The following is a 27,093-nucleotide window of genomic DNA, read 5'->3' on the forward strand; positions in this document are numbered from 1 at the left end:
ATCACATCTGTGTTTATTACCACAAGTTCTAATTCTACTGCACTTCTTATCTCTGGTTTTCTATATTAATGCAAGTGAGCCTGCTGTCACTATATGCAGAACCAAACCATACTCACTGAACTGTGTTTCAACTTTCAGAACTAAATACTACTTTTGAAATGATCTGTCACTCATGACTATGATTTTTCACCATATTCATAATTTATTCCTTACACCCAATGTGGCCATTCAATTTTCTGAACTACTTAATAATACACAAATATCTGTATCACTTATAAGATGAATCAAGTCTAGAGACCCAGTGTACAGCATGATGAATATAGTTAATAATAATGTATTATATATTTGAAATTTGCTAAGAGAGTAGTCTCAGTTCTTCTCATCGCACAAAGGAAACTAGGGGGTAACATATGTTAATCAGTTTGATTATGGTAATCACTTCACAGTGTATACATATACCATAACATCATGCTGCATACCTTAAATGCATACAATTTTTATTTATCAAAAATAAAAAATTTAAAATATATCTAAGGCAGTCTTTTAAGAGTTTAACTTATTGTTATCATGCACAGATTAAAAAGGAGGCTTGTCCCAAAAAGGAAAATCATTCTCTCCTAAAAGAGTATAACAGAGGCCTTATTCCAAATTTAAATTTGATGAGAATTTCATCAGGTAGAATCTAAATTGCTTTAGACTTTAGGGAGTAGAATGTGTGTGAACAAAACACTTTGTCTATTGTAGAATCTGATATCAATATTTCTTTCTTCAGTTTTGCCATGCTTTTTGAACATTAAAATATCCCCTTGATTTAAGAAACATAATAATGAGATGCAATACACTAACCATAAATGGATCCTAGTTTGAACGAAAACACTATCAACATTTGGAAGACAAAGGGAGAAATGAGAATACGGATGGGTTATTAGATAATTAATAACCCAAATTAGGTTATTTGGGTTTTACTGTTAATTTTCTTAGGTGCAATAATAGTATTGTGGATAGGTAAGAAATTTCCTTACTTTTAGAAAGTGTTGAATTTATTTAGGGTTGAACTAAATACTTCATGATGTCTGAAACTATTTGAAATGGTTCAGATAAATAGATATAGGTAATAAGGCAAAATATTAAAAATGAGTGAATCTAAGAAGAGACTATACATTCTTCTATGTTTTTAAATTTTTGAAAATACAAACTTAAAGGAAGCTCTTTTTCGTACTTTACTTAGACATGCTGAAAGGGTGACCTAGGAGAATACGTATGCAGACTGATGTACCCTTTTGACCTAGAAGAGTATTTTTAAAACCAGGTTACTTACTGACTTACTGCCCAAGGGTTCCATAGCTGGGGAATACACAATGAGAAATCAAGCCCATCACAAAGGTATCAGTGATGGTTATCATCACTTCAGCAAACTGCCGTACCCTCAGTACACAGTGCCCTCAGCCACCATCTCCAGATCAATATGGCTATCAATGACGGATGGCCAAAGCAGCCCCATCCACTCAGGTCATTCTTAGTTCACATGGTCCAAAAGGATTTAGGAGTCTTGTGTCACTAGACATCTTTAGAAAACAACCTAGCCATTAAAGGCGGAAGCAGAGTAATGTTGTATGTCAGACAGCACACTGTTGACAGTTTAAATATACTCAGAAAGCTTAAAATGTGTTGATTTTCTGTGTGCTACAATTGCATTTTTACTGGCGGAGAATGTATCATTAAAATGTAAATGCATGTTGAAAGCAAAGCTATAAAAAGACTTTCTGTCACAAGCCATTTCTAGACACACCATAGCTAAGAAGAAAAGGTAATATTGTTCAGCACTGATTTAATCAAAATTGTAATTTCTTTGGAAAGGAGCAGGAACTTTTGGTCCAAATATATTTTTTAATGTGGTTTATACTTAGCAGAATCTGATTTGGGATGCACTTAGTTTGAAGACAGTACATAAACAGGTCACCTACTCAAAAGAACCTTTGCAGTAACATTTCATGAGCACATCAACAATTTTCTAGTCATTGAAATATTAACATCCTTACTAAATAATCTAAATTAATCACTCAGTGCATTCCTTGAGCATCACCTCTTCTGCCCCAAAAGGCATAAATGCGCAAGCAGCACAGGGAAATAGTGATGAGGCCCTACACATACTACAAATAAACACCTCTTTCCTATTTCAGTCCTTAAATAAGCTTACTCACAAGTGATTGGGATCGAGGTAAAAACAGTTCTATGAACAGTCACCACATTAGTTATGGATGCATAGGAAAATCCATTTTAACTAATTGAAAGCAAGACCTTGAAATACATTTAGCCATTTATGTTTATAACATACAAATAACAGATTTATTACTATCATGGGGCAAATTACTTCTTACACAAGTATTACTGACTTTGCTATCTGAGGGTTGGACTTGGCCCAAAGTGTATTGACTCACAATATTTTCCTTCATGGCAAGATTTCCATGAACAGTTGCTTTAACTTGAAAAACAGACCCAGAGTTGTTGAAGGAGGTAGAAGAAAGAGATTCAGCATTGGTGAGCGATGTAGTCACTGAATACAATGACCTAGTTCTGGTCAAGGAAAAAGTCACAAATACTCCATTTAGAAAGAGAACGTAAACTTTTTTTTTTTTTTAGAAAGAGAGAAAAATAATTTCTTTAGGGAGAAACTTCCTTCAGGCAAATCTCAAAAATAAATGGTAACATTTATATAGTAGTCGCTATAATGCTTCGTCACTGACAAGAGAGAATTCAAAAAGCAAAGAATCTTGGCCTCTGGAAAAAGCAATGGGAAACCTCTGGCTTTTAGTTTAATTTTTTCGAGCTAGACTGTGAAAAGTTTTCTAAAACCAAGTGTCTTTTGAGCCTCCCTTCTCCACCATTAAGAGCAACAAATACAGCTGTGCAAACAGCAGGAATGTGTGTTCCTGTGGTAAGATGTGGGCCCTGGATCTTCCTGGCAGAACTCTCCAGCAGACATGTGCCCAGTCCTCTGAGTCAGCAGGCTCAAAGAGGGATTGGAGATGTTGGCAAAGGTAAATTCCAGCCTCAGACAGTAAGAGAAGACATTAGGCCAATTGGTGGGAATTCTTGGGCAACTGAGGTGAAGTTTCTGATAGCTGGCAAGAAAGGAAAAGACTGAAAGCTGTGCAATTGGAGTTGCAAAGAACACAGTCTGAAAAGGCAGGAAACACTACACTTTTCTTCTTATCCATTTTTATACCTGTTTCTCTTTTTAGTCCTTCTGCCACCTCTTTTTTTTTTTTTTTTTTTGCTGGTAAAAACATAGATTTTAGACCCATTGCCAGGGAATGAATCTCGGTCATGAATTAGTTGTGTGGTTCTGGTAACTTATCTAGTATTTCTAAACTTCAGCTTCCTCATCTGTAAAATGGATAGAATGATACTTAATGGACTGTTGTGAGGCTGGAATAGGATAAACTAAAAATACACAGCAGGTGTCTGGCTCATAGCAGGTGCTTTAAAATGTGTTAGCACCTTTCCTCTCCTCCTTCTTTTATTCTTGTAGCCTATATTTCTAACTTTTTTTTCACATCTGCTAGAACTTTGGGTCCTTTACTTCATTATTCATTTTCTGTGGGTCAGTGACCTTGGATAAAGAAAGATTTCCCAGTTCCTAAAGTAAATGGGATATTCACTCACAAGAGCTGATTGCCTTCATGTTTATCTGATTCCCAAAAGACTGAGTTTCCTGTTGATCTGATGAATAACATGATGAATGCAATTTTCATAACAGGAAGTTTTAGGTAATCTGGGGATTAGAAAAGAAGAATGCCTGCCTCCTCTTAATCAGCGGGTGTTATAAACTTGGATTCCTTCGCAAACAATGACAAAGCACTTAGATAGAGATGGACAGACTTCAGTCCAGCCTGAGACCTGGTGCAGGCTATGTCCCCCTCCTGTGCAACAATGAGACCTGGGCTCTAGGGGACTACTTTCTTAAAAGCAAGTTTTGGGACTTCCCTGGTGGTCTCTTGGCTAAGGCTCTACGCTCCCAATGCAGGGAGCCTAGGTTCAATCCCTGGTCAGGCAAGCTGATCCCACACGCCACAGCTAAGAGTTTGCATGCTGCAACTAACTGAAGATTCTGTGTGCCACAACTAAGACCCAGTGCAGCCAAATAAGTAAATAAATAAATATTTTAGATTAAAAAAATAAAAGCAAGTTTCAAGAGCAGAGAAGGAAGTCTGCACCGTATCCATAAAGAATAAATTCTGCATTCAAGATGAAATGAATTATAACTCAAATTCCAGCATTTTTTGCTTTTGAACTAGCAATGCAAGTAGTGTAATATGTTTTGCTTTGTAAGGGAGCATCAAAGGAACCCCAAATTCATTTCAGGAAGCAACTACGGTTTAAAAGAAGAGTAAAAGCGTAGGAGAGGAGTGAAAGGAAAGAGGAGAGAAAAGGAAGCATCTATTCAACAGCACGTATTTTCTCTCTCTCTCCAGGCCTCTGACAGAGCCCTCCAAGAGAGCCCACCTACAGTGAGCAGCTGCTGACAGCCCCCATTCTCTTGGCTTTCTGGACACATCTCTAGTCTATCACTTCTCCTGTGCCCTCCCTGATTCATCTCCTGCATCACTCCTTGTAGCTCTCACTTCGCAAGCTTTATCTGAACAATTTTATTTCTATGGCTTCTCCTATCCTTTCTCCAACCAGGGATTCCCACCAGGGTGGCTCAGACAGTAAAGAATCTGCCTGCAATGCAGGAGACCCAGGTTCGATCCCTGGGTCAGGAAGATCCCCTGGAGTAGGAAATGGCAACCCACTCCAGTATTCTTGCGTGGAGAATTCCATGGACAGAGGAGACTGGTGGGCTACATGGAGTTGCAGAGAGTCGGACACGACTGAGTGAATAACCTACACTTTGAATAATGATGACTCGTAAATGCACATCTTTAAACCAGTTCTCTTTTCTAAATCCCACAAGCAAACTGGCCACACCAAGCTGGCTTGTGACCACATCTAAAATCAGAAATGTTTTCTTCCTAAACCTCTTCCCACCATTCATACCCTTTCTACCAGTTCTCAAAGTAAAAGCAGCTTGAACTAATTTTTTATTATCCTTCTACTTCAACTCCCAAATCCAGTCTATTACCAAGTGCTAGTGATTCTACTTTCTGAAGCTCTCTCACATCTATAGTCTTCTTCTAATCCTGTCACTGTCTTAGATAAATCTCTCTTCATCTCCCACCTAGACTCCTGACTTCTCTCTTTCCGGTATTTTTTCTGGACAAACTTTGTACCAAAGTGATTTCTCTAAAACATAAATCTGATACTTTCTCTTTTAATAACCTTAATAACCTCTGATAGCTCCTCTCTGCCTCCCAAAATAAAAACCCAAATCCAAACAAGATGCGTAACCTTGCCTCAGTCATCTTTAACATATCCATCTCTTGTAATTCCCCCCACTACTACATCCCACAACTCTTATTTCAAGCCCTACAATTCAGCCACACCAAGCTGCCTACCAATCCCCAAACACATGATCCTTGATTTTTTGCCTTTGCATATTCTGTTCCTTCTGTATGAAATGCTTTTCCCTGCCTCCACATGCTTTAAGATTAAGCTCGAATGTCACTCTTCTATAAGCTTTCCCTCACTGCACAGTACCTTACTTACTGTGGGATCCTGCAGGTCCTTTATCTGGGCACTTTCCAGATATACTGGAAGTATCGGTTTATATATTTGTTTACCCGGACAAATGAGACCAAGATTGCAAGCTCCAATAAAACAGGCATGAGCTCTCATTTCTTTTGGTGTCCCCAGCTGTTCACTAAACATTTAACAAATGCTAATGGATGTCAAGAGAATCAGCTTTGCACACAAAGAAAGAACCTTAGGACCCTCCAGGAAGAGCTACCCTTTCCCAGAGAGAGCTCTTTGGGCCATGTAGTCTTGCCCTATGTATCAGCCCACAGCTGGAATGAGTTCAGAATGTTTCCTTCAGCTTAAAAGAGGGACTGAGAGAGGGTAGTAGAGACAGGGAAAAAGCAGGGGAGAGAGGGACAGATGAGCGCCCCTTTGATAATTCATTGTACTTTTCCCACATAGAAAAAGACCTTATTCCTTGCTTCTAACATTGAGGAATAAACAGAAAACCTTGCCACAGTGCTCTATATTTTTAGTAGATACTTACAAAGCAGCTGAACAAACGAAGAACAAATGAATCTGCGGACAAATGCTATCTGGTTGGTAAGAAATTTACACAAAAAAACAAAAACTGAGCTTCTCATTCACTTTAGGTTTCCTTTCTCCAGTGTGTGTGTGTGTCTCTGTCTACCTGTGCCTCCCTTTCTCTCCTTTCTTTACTTAGCTGAGTTCATTTCCGACAAGCACAGAAAAGTTAGAGTGGTGACCAGGAAATGTTTTGAGCTTCTGGATTCAAATACCTTGTGGAAAAGTACATTTGATTTACAACTACAAAACATACAACTGGGTATTTTAACTGTAAATCCAATGTGATGGTTGTTCCTTTAGATATTTCCTTAATTTTATGTGAGCATTAAATACATATCCTTTAAAGAATATAGGTTCTAACCATTTCCAAATGACTGATGTTCACTGCCCCGCTACTGTGCATTTCCTTTATGTAAATAAAGAAATATTTCTAAATTGCTCCATTAGCATATAGAAAAACATTTGCTATTTGCTTTTAAATGACTTTAGGCGGGTTATAAGCACATTGCCCAAAAATGAGCTTTATAACAATTCTCTAGGCGTTCATGTTTGAAAATGTAATATTTATATGGTAGAAATTATAAGATTAAAACCCAGCAAGCTTCTATAAATTTGTCCTTTTAAAATATAAACTATTAAAATACTTTAAGAAATACAAATGCAACTGCTTTAATTCCAATTCCATATCAAAGTTCTCAGGATTTTGCATTTATATAGAGTAGAGTTCATGAACTCCTGCTAACCATGTTAACAATCTACTAGGTTTCTAAAGACTCAGCAGGGGTTAGAATTAGAAGGCTCTGCCATCAGCATCAATAACAGAGGCAGTGACACTCAGAGGAGTTTTTCACTGTGCTCTCCAAAGAGGGCTCAGCACACTCAGAGACCACAGCCCATAAAGGAAAGAGGTCTCTGGCTAGTAACTCCAAATACAATCTGGAGAGACACATTATTTCCGATTTCATTTTTAAACAGTGATAGTCTTTTTAAAATTACATCTATGCGTGTGTATGTACCTTGTGTGTACATTCATAAGTCCATCACAGTCATACTTATTTTAAAGGGCCTTAACCTCTTAAAAGGAGTTTTGAGTTCAGTTTTAGTTCTGATTCACAGGGAAAAGATGTGAACAAAATCACAAATGTACCTCTGGGAGGCAAGAGAGTGGCTTAACTCCTTAATTTAAGACGGAAGCCTATTAGATGACTCAAGCATTTTGGTGTGGCCTGGGTCCAAGGCAGGTGGCAAATGAGAGACACATAAAAACAAAGGGAATACATCTAAATTTACAGATATACGTTATCGGCTAATTTCAAAGCAGTTTTTGAAATAAATAAAACTTTGTACAAAATGAATTTGCTACCTATGGGCACGGAAACATATTTCCCCCTCCTCCTACCTCCTTTTTTAACAATTTTCACCTAATTCCCTTTCTTCATTCCCTTGTTCACAAAAGCCTATCTTTTTTTAAAACTGGGTTGTTGGGGGTTGGTTAAAAAAAAAAAAGCTCAAGAAAGGGCAATATTTTTGGAGAGCCAAATAGTACAGAATATCTGTATCTTCTGTTGTTGCCTGCAGCAGGAAAACAGCGTCTAGCATTCTATCACTTGGTCATGAACCTGAAGGAAACATGACCTCTAATGCAATGTTTTCTGTGGTGGAATCAGCACTGATCACATACATGATTTGCATTCTAGTCTTCTGGATCTTCAGTTTTCTGAAATTTCAAGTATTATAAATCTGTATATTTATAATGCCCAAACTTGTTTCCCTTTCAGCTCATCATCATTCCAGCAGTTATTGCACACTAGATAAAGACTTTCGTGAGCTTTTATGTTGTTCTTGCTAAGTACTCTCCAATTACACTAGATAATAAACTCAATTTTTGACTCTTTCAGATAAAGCTAATTCACTAAAGCCAAAACTAGTGATTTCACAATAATCTCAGTCTTATCTGTCCCTGATTCTAGGAAGCATATCCAGGGTAGTCATGGCAATTTACACTAGGGAGCTAAATTATCTCTTTTCTAAATTACCACATGGACATATTCTGCCTTTGGAAAAAGTGCTATATTATTTGCATCCATGGACAAGTTATTTATATCTGAAGACATTCAAACTAGTCTTTCCCATTCTATTGTTTTCCTCTATTTCTTTGTATTGATCACTGAGGAAGGCTTTCTTATCTCTCCTTGCTATTCTTTGGAAGTCTGCATTCAAATGGGTATATCTTTCCTTTTCTCCCTTGCCTTCCTTTGCAAAGAAATAGAGGAAACAATAGAATGGGAAAGACTAGAGATATCTCTAATAAAATTAGAGATATCAAGGGAACATTTCATGCAAAGATGGGCACAATAAAGGACAGAAATGGTATGGACCTAACAGAAGCAGAAGATATTAAGAAGAGGTGGCAGGAATACACCTAAGAACTATACAAAAAGATCTTCATGACCCAGATAACCACGATGGTGCAATCACCCACCTAGAGCCAATATCCTGGAGCGCAAAGTCAAGTGGGCCTTAGGAAGCATCACTATAAACAAAGCTAATGGAGGTGATAGAAGTCCAGTTGAAATTTTTCAAATCCTAAAAGACGATGCTGTGAAAGTGCTGCACTCAATATGCTAGCAAATTTGGAAAACTCAGCAGTGGCCAAATGACTGGAAAAAGTCAGTTTTCATTTCAATCCCAAAGAAAGGCAATGCCAAAGAATGTTCAAACTACCACACAATTGCACTCATCTCACGTGTTAGCAAAGTAATGCTCAAATTCTCCAAGCCAGGCTTCAAGAGTACATGAACCATGAACTTCAAGAAGTTCAAGCTGTATTTAGAAAAGGCAGAGGAACCAGAAATCAAATTGCCAACATCTGCTGGATCATCAAAAAAGCAAGAGAGTTCCAGAAAAACATCTACTTCTGCTTTATTGACTATGCCAAAGCCTTTGACTGTGTAGATCACAGCAAACTCTGGAAAATTCTTAAAGAGATTGGGATATCAGATTACCTGACCTGCTTCCTGAGAAATCTGTATGCAGATCAAGAAGCAACAGTTAGAACCAGACACGAATCAACAGACTGGTTCCAAATTGGGAAAGGAGTACATCAAGGCTATATATTGTCACACTGCTTATTTAACTTATATGCAGAGTACATCATGATAAATGCTGGGCTGATTGAAGCCCAAGCTGGAATCAAGATTGACGGGAGAAATATCAATAACCTCAGATATGCAGATGACACCACCCTTATGGCAGAAAGTGAAGAACTAAAGAGCCTCTTGATGAAAGTAAAAGAGGAGAGTGAAAAAGCTGGCTTAAAACTCAACATTCAGAAAACTAAGATCATGGCATCTGGTCCCATCACTTTATGGCAAATAGATGGGTAAACAATGGAAACAATGAGAGACTATTTTGGGGGGCTCCAAAATCACTGCAGATGGTGACTGCAGCCATGAAATTAAAAGACACTTACTCCTTGGAAGGAAAGTTATGACCAACCTAGACAGCATATTAAAAAGCAGAGACATTGTCTTGCCAACAAAGGTCCATCTAGTTAAAGCTATGCTTTTTCCAGTGGTCATGTATAAATGTGAGAGTTAGACCACAAAGAAAGCTGAGCACTGAAGAACTGATGCTTTTGAACTGTGGTATTGAAAAAGACTCTTGAGAATCCCTTGGATGGCAAGGAGATCAACCAGTCAAGCCTAAAGGAAATCAATCCTGAATATTCCTTGGAAGCACTGATGCGGATGCTGAAACTCCAATACTTTGGCCACCTGATGCAAAGAACTAACTCATTGGAAAAGATCCTGATGCTGGGAAAGATAGAAAGCGGGAAGAGAAGGGGGTGACAGAGGATCAGATGGTTAGATGGCATCACCGACTCAATGGACATGAGTTTGAGCAAGCTCCAGGAGTTGGTGATGGACAGGGAAGCCTGGAATGCTGCAGTCCATGGGGCTGCAAAGAGTCAGACATGATTGAGCGACTGAACTGAACTGAACATTCAAACTGACAAGGAAGTTAAAAAGAGAGAGAGAAAGATAAGTTAATGGAAATATACAGGAAAAAATTTACCAGAGCCAGCAATTGCCCCCATTACTTTCTTTTTATATTCACTGTGACTATAGTCATCAGTCCAGTTCAGTCGCTCAGTCGTGTCCAACTCTTTGTGACCCCATGAATCGCAGCAGGCCAGGCCTCCCTGTCCATCATCAACTCCCAGAGTTTACTCAAATTCATGTCCATCAAATCAGTGATGCCATCCAGCCATCTCATCCTCTGTCATCCCCTTCTCCTCCTGCCTCCAATCCCTCCCAGCATCAGAGTCTTTTCCAATGAGTCAACTCTTTGCATGAAGTGGCCAAAGTACAGGAGTTTCAGCTTCAGCATCATTCCCTTCAAAGAAATCCCAGGGCTGATCTCCTTCAGAATGGACTGGTTGGATCTCCTTGCAGTCCAAGGAACTCTCAAGAGTCTTCTCCAACACCACCAACTTTTGGCGCTCAGCTTTCTTCACAGTCCAGCTCTCACATCCATACATGACCACTGGAAAAACCATAGCCTTGATTAGACGGACCTTTGTTGGCAAAGTAATGTCTCTGCTTTTCAATATGCTATCTAGGTTGGCCATAACTTTCCTTCCAAGGAGCAAGTGTCTTTTAATTTCATGGCTGCAATCACCATCTGCAGTGATTTTGGAACCCCAAAAAATAAAGTCCCCATGAAGTGATGGGACCAGATGCCGTGATCTTCGTTTTCTGAATGTTGAGCTTTAAGCCAACTTTTCACTCTCCTCTTTCACTTTCATCAAGAGGCTGTTTAGCTCCTCTTCACTTTCTGCCGTAAGGATGGTGTCATCTGCATATCTGAGGTTATTGATATTTCTCCCGGCAATCTTGATTCCAGCCTGTGCTTCCTGCAGCCCAGCGTTTCTAATGATGTACTCTGCATAAAAGTTAAATAAGCAGGGTGACAATATACAGCCTTGACGTATTCCTTTTTCTATTTGGAACCAGTCTGTTGTTCCATGTCCAGTTCTAACTTGCTTCCTGACCTGCATATAGGTTTCTCAAGAGGCAGGTCAGGTGGTCTGGTATTCCCATCTCTTGAAGAATTTTCCACAGTTTATTGTGATCCACACATTCAAAGGCTTTGGCATAGTCAATAAAGCAGAAATAGATGTTTTTCTGGAACTCTTGCTTTTTCCATGATCCAGCGGATGTTGGCAATTTGATCTCTGGTTCCTCTGCCTTTTCTAAAACCAGCTTGAACATCTGGAAGTTCACGGTTCACGTATTGCTTAAACCAAACTGTTGTCTGACTAAGTTGTTTGACAGTCCCATTTCTGTTGCAATGTCCTCCTTAAGAGGAAGTAGTATACTTTTCCCTATTAATTTGCTCTTAGAACTGAGTTTTTCCCCCTTCTCTTAATGTTAGTATTTTAACTTTCCTGGCAGTCCAGTGGTTAAGATTCCACCCTTCCAAACAGGGAGTGTAGATTCAATCCCTGGTCAGGACACTAAGAGCCCACATGCTACATGATGTGGTCAAAAAATATCAAGCTAACATCAGTATTTTAACACAAAAATTTGCTTTACTCAATTATGAACATTTGTTCATCATGTCTAAAATTGCACTTTTATCATGGTTCAGTTCAGTTCAGTCGCTCAGTCGCGTCCGACTCAAAAACACTTAATGTAACAGTTATCATTTTAACCATTTTTCAGTAGACAGGTTCAATGGCACTCACATTTTCATAGCTGTGAAACCAGCACTGCCATTCATCTTGAGAACTCTTTCCGTCTTCCTAAATGAAATTCTCAGTACTTCCTCCCCTCCAGCCCTGGCAACCACCACTCTACTTTCTGTCTCTGTGAACCAACTCTAGTCACCTCATATAAATGGAATCATACAATATTTGTCTTTTTGAGATGTCACCAGCTTATAATAATCTCCTCAAGGATCATCCATGTTATGTAGCATATGTAAAAATGTCCTTCCTTTTTAAGGCTGGATACTATTCCAGTGGATGCATACACCACACTCTGTTTATCCATTCATCTGCCCATGGATACTTGGGCTGCTTTTGGCTCCTGCAAATGATTGCTATGAACATGGGTGCATAAATAATTGTGTAAGCCCCTGCTTTCTCTTTTGGGTATACACCCAGAAGTGGAATTACTAGATGATATGGTAATTCCGAGCTTCCCTGCTGGCTCAGTGTAAGAATCCACCTGCCAATGCAGAGGACACAAATTCAACCCCTGAGTTGGGAAAATGCCCTGGAGAAGGAAATGGCAACATACTCCAGGATTCTTGCCTGAGAAATCCCATGGCCAGAGGAGCCTAGCAGGCTACAGTCCACAGGGTCACAAAGCAGTTGGACACGACTTAGCAACTAAACAACAAAGGCAATTCTGTGTTCAATTATTTTTTTGAAACATCATACTGTTTCCATAGTGGATGCATAGTGTTACATTTCCACCAGCAAATGCAGGAGGGTTTAAGTCTCTCCACAGCCTCATGAATACTTGTCTTGAGTTTTTTTTCCTCTTTTAAAATAAGTCACCCTAATAGTGTGAAGTGGTATCTTATTGTTGCATTTCCCTAATGATTATTGATGTTGAGCATCTGTCTCTTCATGTGCTTAGTGGCCACTTATATATCTTCTTCAGAGAAATATCTATTCAAGTTCTTGGCCCACTTTTCAGTCAGATTGGTTTTGTTGTTACTGTGGTGGGTTGTAGAAGTTTTTCATATATTCTGGTCAGATGTATGATTTGCAAATACTTTCTTCCATGCTGTATGTTGCCTTTTCACTCTGTTGATGGTGCCCATATTATAGCTTTAAGTTTTAATATTCTAATGCTACAGATTTTTGTTATTTGTAAGTTTAATTATTCTAATTTTTAGACTTAATCAGTTTTATAAGGTTTGAGTAACAGATCTTTAATTTTATGTTTTTCTTTTGATCTCTCTGAAGACATAAAACAAAAAATATTATTAAAATTCACAAGATTAAATAAATATGAACTCAAATGTTTAAAGTGATATTTTTATAAGTTAATAGCATTTTACTTCTAAAATTATTAAAGCATAAAACGGCACTAAGACTTTTAGAACACCTTATTTTAATTGGAGAATCTAAGTAGTGAGTACATGGGTAAACTATACAATTCTTTTGAGTCTTTTGCATGTTTGGAAATTTTCACAAAAACTACTGGAAAAAAATTGGGTCAAGAGATATCATGTAATTATGGCAAATTAATAAATATATATTTTAAAAGCTAAGCACTCTTTTGAAAAATGTCTATTCAGACATGCAGATGGCCAACAGGTACATGAAAAGATGCTCAACGTTGCTAATCATCAGGGGATGCAAATCAAAACCATGAGATATCACCTCACACCTGTTAGAATGGCTATCACCAAAAAGAACACAGATAGCAAATGTTGGCGAGGATGTGGAGAAAAGGGAACCCTCCTACACGGTTGGTGGGAATGTAAATTGGTATAGCCACAGTGAAAAACGGTATGTACATATCTCAAAAAACTAATAATAAAACTACCGTATGACCCAGCAACACTACTCCTGCATAAATATCTAAAAAAAAAAAACCCCACTAATTTGAAAAGATAAATGACTTTATTGCTTAACATGAATACATTACAATAATCACAACTACAGAGCCAAAGTGAACCTAATGTAGTTGGTTCACACTTTCAGAAAAACTGGACTGCTAGCCTGTGGAAGAGTAATAAGCCATTGTTCAAGTAGACTGCTTAGGAAGACACAACTTGATTTCTTTCACCATGGTTATGAAATCTTTAGGTTCAAGAATAATAAGAGCAGATTAGCAAACAGACTTGGGAACACGGGACGAATTGAGACAGTGGCATTGACATATATAGACTACCACAATGTAAAATAGATAGTGGAAAGCTGCTGCATAGTACAGGGAACTCAGCTCAGTGCTCTGTAATGACCTAGAGGGTGGGAGTGAGGCTCAAGAGGGAGCAGATATACATATATATATATATATATGTAGCTGATGCATGCTGTTGTAAACAGAAACTAACACAACATTCTAAAGCAATTATGCTCCAATTTAAAAAATTTAAAAATAAGATATTCACTTATGTTTCTGAAAATGTCACCCTCAAATATTCAATTTTTTTTCAAAATCTATAATACTATTAAACATATTTGAACCTCAAATATTTTTCCAGGGTTGTTGGTCAAATTTTTAAAAGAAAAAAACTTTGCATTGGTAAATAGCATTTTTGAATCTTATCAGTCTTCACAGAGGAGAAAATAAGTTAGCTGATTTCCTTTCCTCCAGACTTACTTAGATTTCACAGTTACTTAGAACTTTAAAATGTTTTTCTCAGTTAAATTCAGAAAACTTTCCCAAAGTAACAAAGAATACAAAAAGAATCCTGATAAGCTCCTTACAATTTCATTAACTCCAGATATTAAAGAACCTTGCTATTTCTAATCATTATATCCATAGAACACACCTCCTGAAGAGGCTTCTATAGAAAACCAAGGCTAGTGAAATCTGACTGCATAAGATCTCAGTTTCCCGAGCAGAGACTAAACTCAGGCCACATAAGTAAAAGCGCTGGATCCTAATCATTGAACCACCAGGGAACTCCACCTTAACTTCTTTTTCATATCTGCCTTATTAATATCCTCACTCAGGACCAATATTTATAAATCTGAAGCCAATATGTCTTTGATATTCCTCTCTTTTCATCTGGCTCTTTAAAAACAAAAGAGCATAAACAGCCATAACATAAAATAAGAAAGGAAAGAAAAAGAACCTTTTGAGTTTATATCTGAACATCAACTTCAGTAATTTTATGTTTTCTTCCTTAAACATGCAATTCTGAAAATTATTTGTAACAATAATGAGTTAATTGTTGTTATCTTCCATTTAATTGTCAATCCATACAGCTGCATCTCTGTAACACTGGTATAAATTACACTTGTGCATTTTCAGGTATATTCCATTTTTTTAAGTTCAGTGATAATTCATAATATCAGTTTACAAGCTATCCTTTAATAACAGAGGTTAACCATGGATCCATATCAAAACTAAGATATAAAATCCCACATATATGAGTATTAACCTTGGACAGTCTAAGATTAAATTGCTTCTTGATCTTGTCATCAAAACAAGCATTTAATAAGCTCTTAAATATTATATGTTTAAGATACATCATTTCTATTTTAAATACTTTACCTCTTACTGAGATTTTTTTATTTGACATGTGTCCAAGGTACAAAGATAAATCTTCCCTCTTGCTCCTTGATAAGATGTCAGAGCTTACTTAAAGGTTTACGAATACAGCTATTAGACTAATTTTTTTTCTATTGCAAGTTACTTATGAGAACTGGTAGCAGCCTGTTGAAAGAACTTTACCTGCGGATAATAGTCCTTATCTCACCTCTATCTATCATGCTATCAATTTCTTTATTATAGGAGTTTACCTTTGGGCAGCTCATACACCAGCTGTCAATCTGTCCTCACCCTGAGACTTTGTAGCAAACTAAGCTCAGGTGTATTGAAGCTTTACAAGAATAAATTGTCTTCCTTTGTTCTCCAACTAGGACAGGGTATCAGTATGCAAGCCTCTGGCACTCCAGATGTGCTCCATCACAGTGCAGAGCCAGAACTTTTTTATTCCTGTCTCCTAGGTCACGATTCTTCGTCTGGAGATTTCCTAGACTTTACTTCTTGTCCTAGTTTTTACATTTGCCCCTCACCCCTCCTCACTAAAGGCAAGTACAATGGCAGCTTTGAAAGGACTGAAACAATTCCAATATCCATCAATAGTGGACTGACTAAATAGATTATTGTACTCCAAAAATGAAGTAATAGGTTGACCAAAAAGTTCATTTGGGCTTTTTGGTAAGATGTTATGGAAAAACTCAAACTTTTTGGCCAATCCAATACTATGTTTGTTGAAAGAAAGAAAGAATGTTCTCAAAGTACTAATGTGGAGCGATTTCCAGGATATATTAAATTAATAAAGGAAGACAAAGGATAGTATCACCCTTTGCATTAAAGAAGAGAAAAACATTCATAATTGCTTCTATATTCATAAAGAAAGTCTGAAAAGACACATTAAAAACAAGTCATTGGTTCCTGGGGCTGGGGGTGTGTGGGAACCGGACATGATGAAAAGAGAGTGGGAAGAAAAATTTTCATGATATACCTTCCTATACTTTATTTTTTAATTATATGACTGTATTGCTTATTCAAAAATTTAAATAAAAAAGAAATAGTAGCTTTATTCACTATAAGGAAGCTGAAAGAAAGAAGGAAAATATTAAGAGCCTCATTCTTAGACTATTAGAACAACAGTTTGGTGAAGAGAAAATAATAATTACCAGGGAAAAGAAAAATAAAATTTAGAAAAGCATCAGTGAAAGAAGCTAGGATTGCTTTGGCTGAAGAACAGGCTAAACAGTCTCTGAAATTATCTACTAATTGATTTGCATCTATGTTTTAAAAGTGAGAATTACATTATAGTAGGATTGAATGCTATCTCCTTAAGCATTTTCTTCTATTTTCTAAAAGACAGCCCATACACAGCCTCTTTCACACCTCTGATTCTGAAGGCACCCAGTGAAACGGGAAGGCCTGAGCCCTGGAGTAAAGCTTAGGAGCCTAATGCCATCTCCACGGCTCAGTGCTATGTGGCTGAGCACATTATTTAACTGCATGGTACCTTGTTTCCTCATCTGGGCAGTGGGGATAAGATTAGAATCCGCCTCATAAGATCACTGTGAGGATTACTTTACATACAAAAGGCACATAGAACACTGCCTGCCTCGCCTAAGAGCTGTGTAAATGTTTGCTTTTTAATCTCTTCTTCAACTCCTTTGCTGTTTATCTTTCTTTGTTGCCTCCTTGGCCTAATAACTTACTCTTTCCATTAACCCTTTGTTCTTTTTTACTCTGCTTGCCTTCCTCTTTTCTTTTTAATAAGAGGATGCAGTCACTAAAATTTTCCCATTGAGTTTCTGGGACAAGATCATCCCAAAGAAAGTCATTCATAAAGGAAACAGAAAGTACAGTGTTGGCCAGGGAAATTCAGGCTTAAAACAGTGGCATAAAGTCAATTCCTTACATTTCTGTACTGCTCTGTAAAACTACATGTTAACTCATTTGATCCTCGCAACAACCCTCTGAGAGCATCAGGGCAGATAAAGAATAAAGAGCAAAGGAGGTTAAAAGGCTTGCCTGAGGCTGTGAGGATGTCTGACTAACTCAGTTCAACAATTTAGTGAACACCTGCTAGAGCCTGGGTACTGTACTGACCTCCACATTCCAAAATGCTCTGCGCTTCAGAGAGTTTCTGTGACATAACGCATCTCTCAAGATGATCATACTACTTAAAAGCTACCACTATACTACTGCAAAAGATCTTGGGCTTTGGATATCTGGCAAACTCAACTACTCTATTCTCATCTCCAAATGTGTGCACCATACCACCAGTGGATTGTAAGGGTTAAATGAGAAATTAAATATAAAAGAAGTCTGTAAACTGTAAAGTTCCATAGCAGATAAAAGTCATTGTTATCTGATTTAGCAGTGGAAAGCAAGATCAAACCTAGGTGGGGAAAAAAAAAAAGAAGGTCTGAGAGCAAAACATCCCTAAGTCCCCAGCCTTTAAAAGACCTCCCAGGGAGAGTAGCAAGATTACAAAAACTCACACTGTCTCCCCTGCAGAGGGTACCCACTGAGCCAACAGGGTAGACTGCCGATTCTAGCAAATGTATTCCTCTCCATTTGCTCCAGTTGGTGGCAGGAGTTGAAGAGGGGCAAACCATACAGCTGGTGTGACATGAAACAGAAGATCTACATTTTACCTTTTAAAAAAATCTGTGGGAAATAGTGGGAGAAGGAAAGAAGCAGGCAAGTGCTTGGGGCATTTCAGCTGATAAGTGAGAGAGAGAGAAGCTACTCTGAGACAGATGCAATCCACACCCTCCATCTGTAATCACAGAGAGGCTCACATGTCAGAAAAAAGTTTGTCCTCCCTCAGGGGAATTGTGAAAGCTGTCAATGTTCTAGCCATGAGAAAACAAAAAATCTATATAGAACATCCCAACATGTGGAGGCCTGATATAGAGCTCAGAGAGATGTTCTATGGGAGTCTGACTCTTGCAGGCTTCTCACTTGGACTGGGAATGTAGGCATGAGGCATGCTTCACCGGGGAGGGCAAAAGATGTCTGAACCTGCTAGGAGACAGGCCTGAGGCTTACGACTTAGGAAGGCAATAGAGCGAGGCACTTAAGTAAGCCGATTGTCCGTCAAACCACTTGGGTTCAAAGCCCAATTCCTCTGCTTATGTACTTAACCTGCATGACTTTTCAGTTGCTTAACTTTCGCTGCAAAATTATTTAATTTTGCTAAGTTTCAGTTTCCTGCTCTATAAAATGGGAGCCAATAATAATACCTTCCTCAGGATGCTGCAATGATTAAGTAGTATGTTTATAAAGCAATTATGAAGTGCGCACTTAGTAAGCAGCCAATAAATGTTGGCTATTGTTTCAAAAGGTCAGTTTACTAGTTAATCTTGGTTCCTGTGGCTTCAGTTCAGTTCAGTTCAGTTCAGTCACTCAGTCATGTCCAACTCTTTGCGACCGCATGAATCGCAGCACGCCAGGCCTCCCTGTCCATCATCAACTCCCGGAGTTCACTCAAACTCATGTCCATCGAGTCGGTGATGCCATCCAGACATCTCATCCTCTGTCGTCCTCTTCTCCTCCTGCCCCCAAGCCCTCCCAGCATCAGAGTCTTTTCCAATGAGTCAACTCTTTGCATGAGGTGGCCAAAGTATTGGAGTTTCAGCTTTAGAATCAGTCCTTCCAAAGAGCACCTAGGACTGATCTCCTTTAGAATGGACTGGTTGGATCTCCTTGCAGTCCAAGGGACTCTCAAGAGTCTTCTCCAACACCACAGTTCAAAAGCATCAATTCTTCGGGCTCAGCCTTCCTCACAGTCCAACTCTAACATCCATACATGACCACTGGAAAAACCATAGCCTTGACTAGATGGACCTTTGCTGGTAAAGTAATGTCTCTGCTTTTGAATATGCTATCTAGGTTGGTCATAACTTTCCTTCCAAGGAGTAAGCGTCTTTTAATTTCATGGCTGCAATCACCATCTGCAGTGATTTTGGAGCCCAAAAAAATAAATCTGACACTGCTTCCACTGTTTCCCCATCTATTTCCCATGAAGTGATGGGACCAAATGCCATGATCTTCGTTTTCTGAATGTTGAGCTTTAAGCCAACCTTTTCACTCTCCTCTTTCACTTTCATCAAGAGGCTCTTTAGCTCCTCTTCACTTTCTGCCATAAGGGTGGTGTCATCTGCAAATCTGAGGTTATTGATATTTCTCCCGGCAATCTTAATTCCAGCTTGTGCTTCCTCCAGCCCAGTGTTTCTCATGATGTACTCTGCATATAAGTTAAATAAGCAGGGTGACAATATCCTGTGGCTTAGAGGACAGTAAATTAGAGTGAAAGAAAGGAAAAACTTTTCTGTAGCATCAAACAAAAGAAACATAAGAACAGAACTTGCATACTCACTGGTGACTGAGAAAAGTTTCAAATGTTTCTGTTTTGTGAGCTAACAAATTGAACATCTGCACAGAAAGGCAGCAAATCCCAGTGTCCAAATACCTAAAATCAGCGCTGGGTTTGTATTCCAGCTCCACCTCTCCACTCTGAACAAGTCATGTAAGAGTCGAGCCTCTATCTATCTATTCCAGATTTGTGGATGATAGCAAATAAAATGAAATAGTATCTACCTCATAATGTTGGAGTGATGACAAAATGGACAATGCGTGTCTTAGTACCTTCCTCAGTACAGTCCCTGGCATATGAAAAGTGCTTAGTAATTAACAAGGATTATTACTTCCTTCACTGCAAAAGAAGAATCAGAGGGTTGTAGATTAAATTTAAAGCCCACTTCTTTGAGTAGAGAAAGCAGAATACACTGCTTATAGGGAATCATTTCTTACTCTATCAGAAGTAACTTTCTCTTTTGAGACAAATTTATCTAACAATCTCTCCTAGGAAGAAGTAATTTACCTGGGGTATCAGAATACTTTCAGTTTGATTCACCATATGGTCCTGCTGTCTTCATTATGCTTTAAGTAAACTAAGCAGAAAATTTATATGAGATAATAGAAAATTTTGAATTTTCTCGGAGAGCTATGATTAATATTCTGTTCATATGTATGTATTGCTATTTTATAATTGAGTCATAGTCCTAAAAGTAATAAGACAAGTGTCTCAAAAATTCTAGCAAAAATAGGGAAATCCCTGGAGGTCCAGTCTGCACTCCCAGGAGTTTTCGCTCTCACTGCCAAGGGTGTGGGTTCAAACCCTGGGAGGAGAACTAGGATCCCGCAAGCTGCTTGCAGGACCAAAAACTAATAAATAAATGAAGAAAAATTCTAGCAAAAATAAAACAAAACACATTTGATTAAAGGTTTATCAGCTTTACAAAAATTCATTCTGCATTTTTTTAAAGTTTGCCAGTTCAGTAAATTACAGTAGCAGCAAAATTTTTAAATGTATATTAAGCACATCAGAAAACATAAATACAGTTGATAAAAGTTTCTGAATGCCTACTACACCAGACACTCCCATCTGTTTTAAATATATTCATTTACTTTTACAAAATTGTTTCATTTATCATCATCTACATTTCACTTAAATTTTCCCATGATCTGATATTGCAACCTGATTGAATCAGTTAAAATATTAAAAACTCTGTTACTCTAAGAATTTGTAACATTTTCCATCAACATTCCTCTCTAGTTTTATGTACTCGATCTGTGCTGTGGGATGTAGTAAAAATTGTCTGCCTTCAGCAAAATGAACAGCTGAAGTGCCCTGCTGCCTGACAGCGCTTGTTAGGCCACGATCTGCTGTGAGCACACACTGTACTAATGATTGCCTTTCAGCTGCCTCAAAGAAAGCCTTTAAGTGGTTCAAACCATGTGAGTTTGGTCATGTTGTTGCTGTCCAGTTGCTAAGTCCTGTCCGACTCTCTGTGACCCCATGGACTGCAGCACGCTAGGCCTCCCTGTTCCTCACTGTCTCCCAGAGTTCGGTCATCCAGTACCCCAAATGAGCCCAATATTTTAGCACCATGCTTGGAGGTTAACTTATAAATGTGGTGAAAACAATCCTACAATGTTTATTTTTAAAGAAAAGTACCATTACAAATTAATGCTTTGTGCTTTACTAAAAGCCAACAACAAGATAGAATGAACAATATTTTTTAACAAAATCTTTCTCATAGAGCCTGGGAAGAGGACATATATTTAAAACAAACAAACAAAAAACCCCACAAAGTCATTGTTTACTTAACTAAAATTTATTCATCCAATATCTCCTCTTACAGTAGCCTCACATCCATGTGCTTGCTCTATCTGGAACACCCTATCTCACCCCTTCTTCTCCTGCCTCTGTTTCCACACTATGCCTTCTAAAAATCCTTTCCAGCCTTGCACAGCCTACTCAGAGGCTCTCCTCTCCCACCTCCCCACCCATAACCACACCCTGGCTGGAAGAAATCTGAGCACTACACTTTCTTTGGAAAATAATTTGACAGTATTCATCAAGGGCTTTAAATTTTTTAATTTTTTCTTAATCACTAGATCTAGTTATCAACCCTAAGGAAAAAACGGGAATAATTTTTTTTTAAAAGGAATGTAAACATGGAATAATTTTTTTTAGCCATGTGGTGGGATCTTAGTGCCCCAACCAGGGACTGAATCCCCACTCTTGGCAGTGAAAGCATGGAGTCCTAACCACTGCACTGTCAGGGGATTCCTTACAGAGAATAATTTTGAAAACACTGTTCAAATATTATTTATAATAATTCAAAATGCTAAATAGTTCAGACATCCAACAAAGGAGAATGGGTAAGTAAATTATATTTGACAATAAAATATTATACACAAATTTTAAATCATAATTATTTCAGAAGATGTCATAACAGACAACATGAAAAATGTTTAATATGTACTATTAAAAGCAAAAATGAGTACCAAATTGTACAGCTGATTTAACAAATATGTAAAAGAGAAATATCTACTCACACACAAAAAAATTGATTAGAAGGAAGTACTCCAAAACACTAATAATGGTTATTTGGGAGTAAGAAGATAATGAGTACTTTTTTTCCTCTTTATATTATTTTGTATTTTCCAAACATTATACAATAAGTACATATCATTTGGAAAAGAAAAATAAACTTTAAACAGTAATTAGAAAGCTACATAAACACAAGCTATTAATATTGTGCCCTTAGATCACATTACTTCATTGCTACATTAATGTGTAGGTTCTGGGATTGGTCATTTTCTTAAATAAAATGAAAGTAATTAAATTAGGCTATGCCCACTCCAGTTTTCTTGCCTGGAGAACGTCATGGACAGAGAAGCCTGGTGGGCTACAGTTCACAGTGTGGCAAAGAGTTGGACAAGACTGAGCACTCCTGCACCAAGGCTAGTGCAAACAACCAAGAAAAAAGTTTCAATCAGATTGATTCAACCTGTGCTCAAAAATAATCTGGATAAGTTTAACCAGTGAATATAAAAGGTCATTCATCCCTTTTTGTTACTCAGATATCTTGTCAACCAGTTTGAGGACCTGTCTTCTAGTTCATAAATGTTCATGTTATCTTCAGAGCATTTTAGAATCCAAAGCTACCTTTTACTTTCTCTTCTGAACCTTATCCTTCTTTAAAAAGTTGTTCTGTTTAAAAGAATCATCTTTGCCCACTGTTTGGCAAATTTAAGGGCTTTTCTGGGTTACCATCAAATGCCAAGGTTAACAAGAATGTCAAAAGTAATGCAGGCTACCAAATGTTTCCACACTGGGGAAAACAGTTTTTAAAGGAGAAGAAGAAAAGAAAATGCCCAGTTTCTTTGGTCATAAATCTCATTCCATAAAGTCATTATTTGGAATATGATTTTATGTTACCCTAAATATAAAACTCAAAATAGGAAGGTACCCCCGGCCAGAGATGCGGTAGGAGCAGCCCCCACGACAAGCCCTTCCCTGTGCCACCAGCCTGTCACCCGGCCCATGGCGAGCCCGAGCCTGGAGCCGCTTCTGGCGCTCAGCCTGCCACTGCTGCTGGCCCACTGGGGCCGGGTTGGGGGGCAAGTTTCTACGACCTCTACAAGTGTGAACACCACCACTATGCCCTCTGGCTCCAGCCCTGGTTCCAATGGAGCCCTGTCACAGGAGGCAACCACCGCCATCATCGTGGTTTTCTCTCTCCTGGCTGCCCTGCTCCTGGCCTGCTGGTGCGGAAGCTACGGGAGAAGAGGCAAATGGAGGGCACCTACCGGCCCAGCAGTGAGGAGCAGTTCTCCCACACAGCTGAGGCCCGGGCTCCCCAGGACTCCAAGGAGACGGTGCGGGGCTGCCTGCTTATCTAGGTCCCCTTCCTCTACCCATCACCATTCCTGGTCGTGTGACCTTGGGGAAAGGCTGAGCCCTCTCTGGGCAATCCAACCCACCCAGTCCAGTGCTTAACAATAGAAGGGAAGAAGGTGCTTCTAAGACTGTGCCCTTGATGGCAGGGGACTCTGAGGCTGCTCACTTTACACATATATCTATATAGTGGGTGGTGAGATATTATAAGACCTTCCTGTGGGCTGGTAGGAGTAGGAATTAGCCTAGATGGAGGAGACTCCTACAGGGTACATAGGCTGTTGGGAGAGGAATTCTAAGTTCTCGAGGGCCCTAGGGGCTGGGAGGGCTTCCTGGAAGGGAGGGGCTTTTAGCTGCACCTAAGAGCCAGCCTGAGGTTGCCTCAGGAGGGGAGGTGGTGAGTGGTGTGGGTTTCTGAGCAAAAGAGGGCTCCCAGATAAACTCATCAGGGGAAAAAAAAAAAAAAAAAACTCAAAATATTCACTTCTCATTTTTCAGGTACTTTTCATGCACTTTTAAAAGCATATCTCTTAGTGAAGGTTGTAATTACCATCCTCTTTCAAGTAATATCTATAACTGATTTAATTTAGAGAATAGTTTTCACTGAAGAAAAAAGAAATTTAGCCTTGAATTTATTCCAAGTCTAAATCTTCCTTTTAGAGCACCTGAATAAGAGAACTACTTTATTTGATGATGCCATTGATCCTTTCCAAGTTAATTTTATTAACCTGCTTTTTCATTGAATATGTCCACTCACATCTAACTGACCCAAATGCCTTATCAAGTGCCCAAATCAGGTCAAGGATAAGAGCTGCTAGTGATGCTATTTTAAGAGGAAACAGAATGCACTGAAGCTAGACCAGCCCCTATTCTGTCAAAATGCACCATTTCTTTGGCATACACAAGTTATGGTTCACCAACAGGAGAAATGATGAAAAGTTAACAAACTAGCTCATTCCTGGAGAATAGTCTGGCTATTTTGTCTATGAATATGCACTGAAAACTTTTTAAACAAAAACATGGTTAATGTGGGCTTCCCAGGTGGTGCTAGTGGTAAAGAATCTGCCTGCCAATGCAGGAAGGAGACTAAGAGACTCCGGTTTCATCTCTGGATTGGGAAGATCCCCTGGAGAAGGCCATGGTAACCCTACTCCAGTATTCCTGCCTGGGGAATCCCATGGGCAGAGGAGCCTGGCGGGCTATAGTCCATAGGGTCAGAGAGTCAGACAGGACTGAAGTGACTTAGCATGCATGTAGGCATGGTTAATATATGAAACTGTATATTTTGATTCACAACTAGGGGCTTTAGAAATTACATGCTAGCTATAGATAGTCATCTATTTCTTTCAAGGACATTAAGTGTGTCTTTTTTACTCCTTATATCCAGTATCTAGCATACTGCCTGCATATAGTAGGTACTCAATAAATATTTGTTAAACTTGTGACACAATGACATAATTAACTTAACTGAAGAGCAACTGCCAAGTTGTATCATCTTGCAATAGCATGTGTGTGTGTGCACACGTGCACATGTGCTCAGTCGTTTAGTCGTGTCCAACTATTTGCTGCCCCATGGACTGTGGCCCACTAGGCTCCTCTGCCAGTGGAATTTTCCAGGCAAGAGTACTGGAGTGGAGTAGCTCAGTCTCTCCATGTAAAAAGCTGAGGTCAAGGGCTCAGTCCCCAAAAAGGTCTTTTGGCCTTGTTCTACTCACAGTTTCATATCTTGTTACAACCAGTCATCTCCCTCACGATGCATGAAGAATCAGACAAGCAGAGAAAGAGAAAAATAGTTTTTAACACAGTTCATCACTGTTATAAAACAGATAATTTATATGAAGTATTTATTTAGAAATTAAACTGATCCTTGTACAGTTCTTCTGTGTATTCTTGCCACAAAAAAGATCTTCACAACCAAGATAGTCGCGATGGTGTGGTCACTCATCTAGAGCCAGAATTCCTGGAATGTGAAGTTAAGTGGGACTTAGAAAGCATCACTACGAACAAAGCTAGTGGAGGTGATGGAATTCCAGTTGAGCTATTTCAAATCCTGAAAGATGATGCTGTGAGAGTGCTGTATTCAATATGCCAGCAAATTTGGAAAACTCAGCAGTGGCCACAGGACTCGAAAAGCTCAGTTTTCATTCCAATCCCAAAGAAAGGCAATGTCAAAGAATGCTCAAACTACCGCACAATTGCACTCATCTCACACGCTAGTAAAGTAATGCTCAAAATTCTCCAAGGCAGGCTTCAGCAATATGTGAACCGTGAACTTCCGGATGTTCAAGCTGGTTTTAGAAAAGGCAGAGGAACAGATCAAATTGCCAACATCCGCTGGATCATCAAAAAAGCAAGAGAGTTCCAGAAAAACATCTATTTCTGCTTTATTGACTATGCCAAAGCCTTTGACTGTGTAGATCACAATAAACTGTGGAAAATTCTTCAAGAGATGGGAATACCAGACCACCTGACCTGCCTCTTGAGAAACCTGTATGCTGGTCAGGAAGCAACAGTTAGAACTGGACATGGAATAACAGACTGGTTCCAAATAGCAAAAGGAGTACGTCAAGGCTATATATCGTCATCCTGCTTATTTAACTTACATGCAGAGTACATCATGAGAAATGCTGGGCTGGAGGAAGCACAAGCTGGAATCAAGACTGCCGGGAGAAATATCAATAACCTCAGATATGCAGATGACACCACCCTTATGGCAGAAAGTGAAGAGGAGCTAAAGAGCCTCTTGATGAAAGTGAAAGAAGAGAGTGAAAAAGTTGGCTTTAAGCTCAACATTCAGAAAACTAAGATCATGGCATCTGGTCCCATCACTTCATGGCAAATAGATGGGGAAACAGTGGAAGCAGTGTCAGACTTTATTTTTTTGGGCTCCAAAATCACTGCAGATGGTGATTGCAGCCATGAAATTAAAAGACACTTACTCCTTGGAAGGAAAGTTATGACCAACCTAGATAGCATATTGAAAAGCAGAGACATTACTTTGCCAACAAAGGTCCGTCTAATCAAGGCTATGGTTTTTCCAATGGTAATGTATGGATGTGAGAGTTGGACTGTGAAGAAAGCTGGGCGCCGAAGAATTGATGCTTTTGAACTGTGGTGTTGGAGAAGACTCTTGAGAGTCCCTTGGACTGCAAGGAGAGCCAACCAGTCCATTCTAAAAGAGATCAGTCCTGGGTGTTCTTTGGAAGGACTGATGCTAAAGCTGAAACTCCAATACTTTGGCCACCTCATGCAAAGAGTTGACTCATTGGAAAAGACTCTGATGCTGGGAGGGTTTGGGGGCAGGAGTAGAAGGGGACAACAGAGGATGAGATGTCTGGATGGCATCACCGACTCGATGGACATGAGTTTGAGTGAACTCTGGGAGCTGGTGATGGACAG

At 38.9% G+C, this 27,093-nt stretch overlaps 1 long non-coding RNA gene and 1 pseudogene across 4 annotated transcripts in view; one reads left to right on the plus strand and one right to left on the minus strand.

Moving 5' to 3' along the window:
• LOC147374112 (uncharacterized) overlaps positions 1-27,093 on the minus strand; it is a 94,909-nt gene that overhangs the window by 18,085 nt on the left and 49,731 nt on the right. The gene's annotated exons all lie outside the window — the stretch shown is intronic.
• On the plus strand, positions 23,319-24,127 carry LOC147374113 (protein crumbs homolog 3 pseudogene; annotated as a pseudogene).

The sequence above is a fragment of the Bos grunniens genome, chromosome 4 (genome assembly GCF_055505025.1).
Source record: "Bos grunniens cultivar Pamir isolate PY7600 chromosome 4, Bosgru_T2T1.0, whole genome shotgun sequence".
Lineage (NCBI taxonomy): Eukaryota > Metazoa > Chordata > Mammalia > Artiodactyla > Bovidae > Bos > Bos grunniens.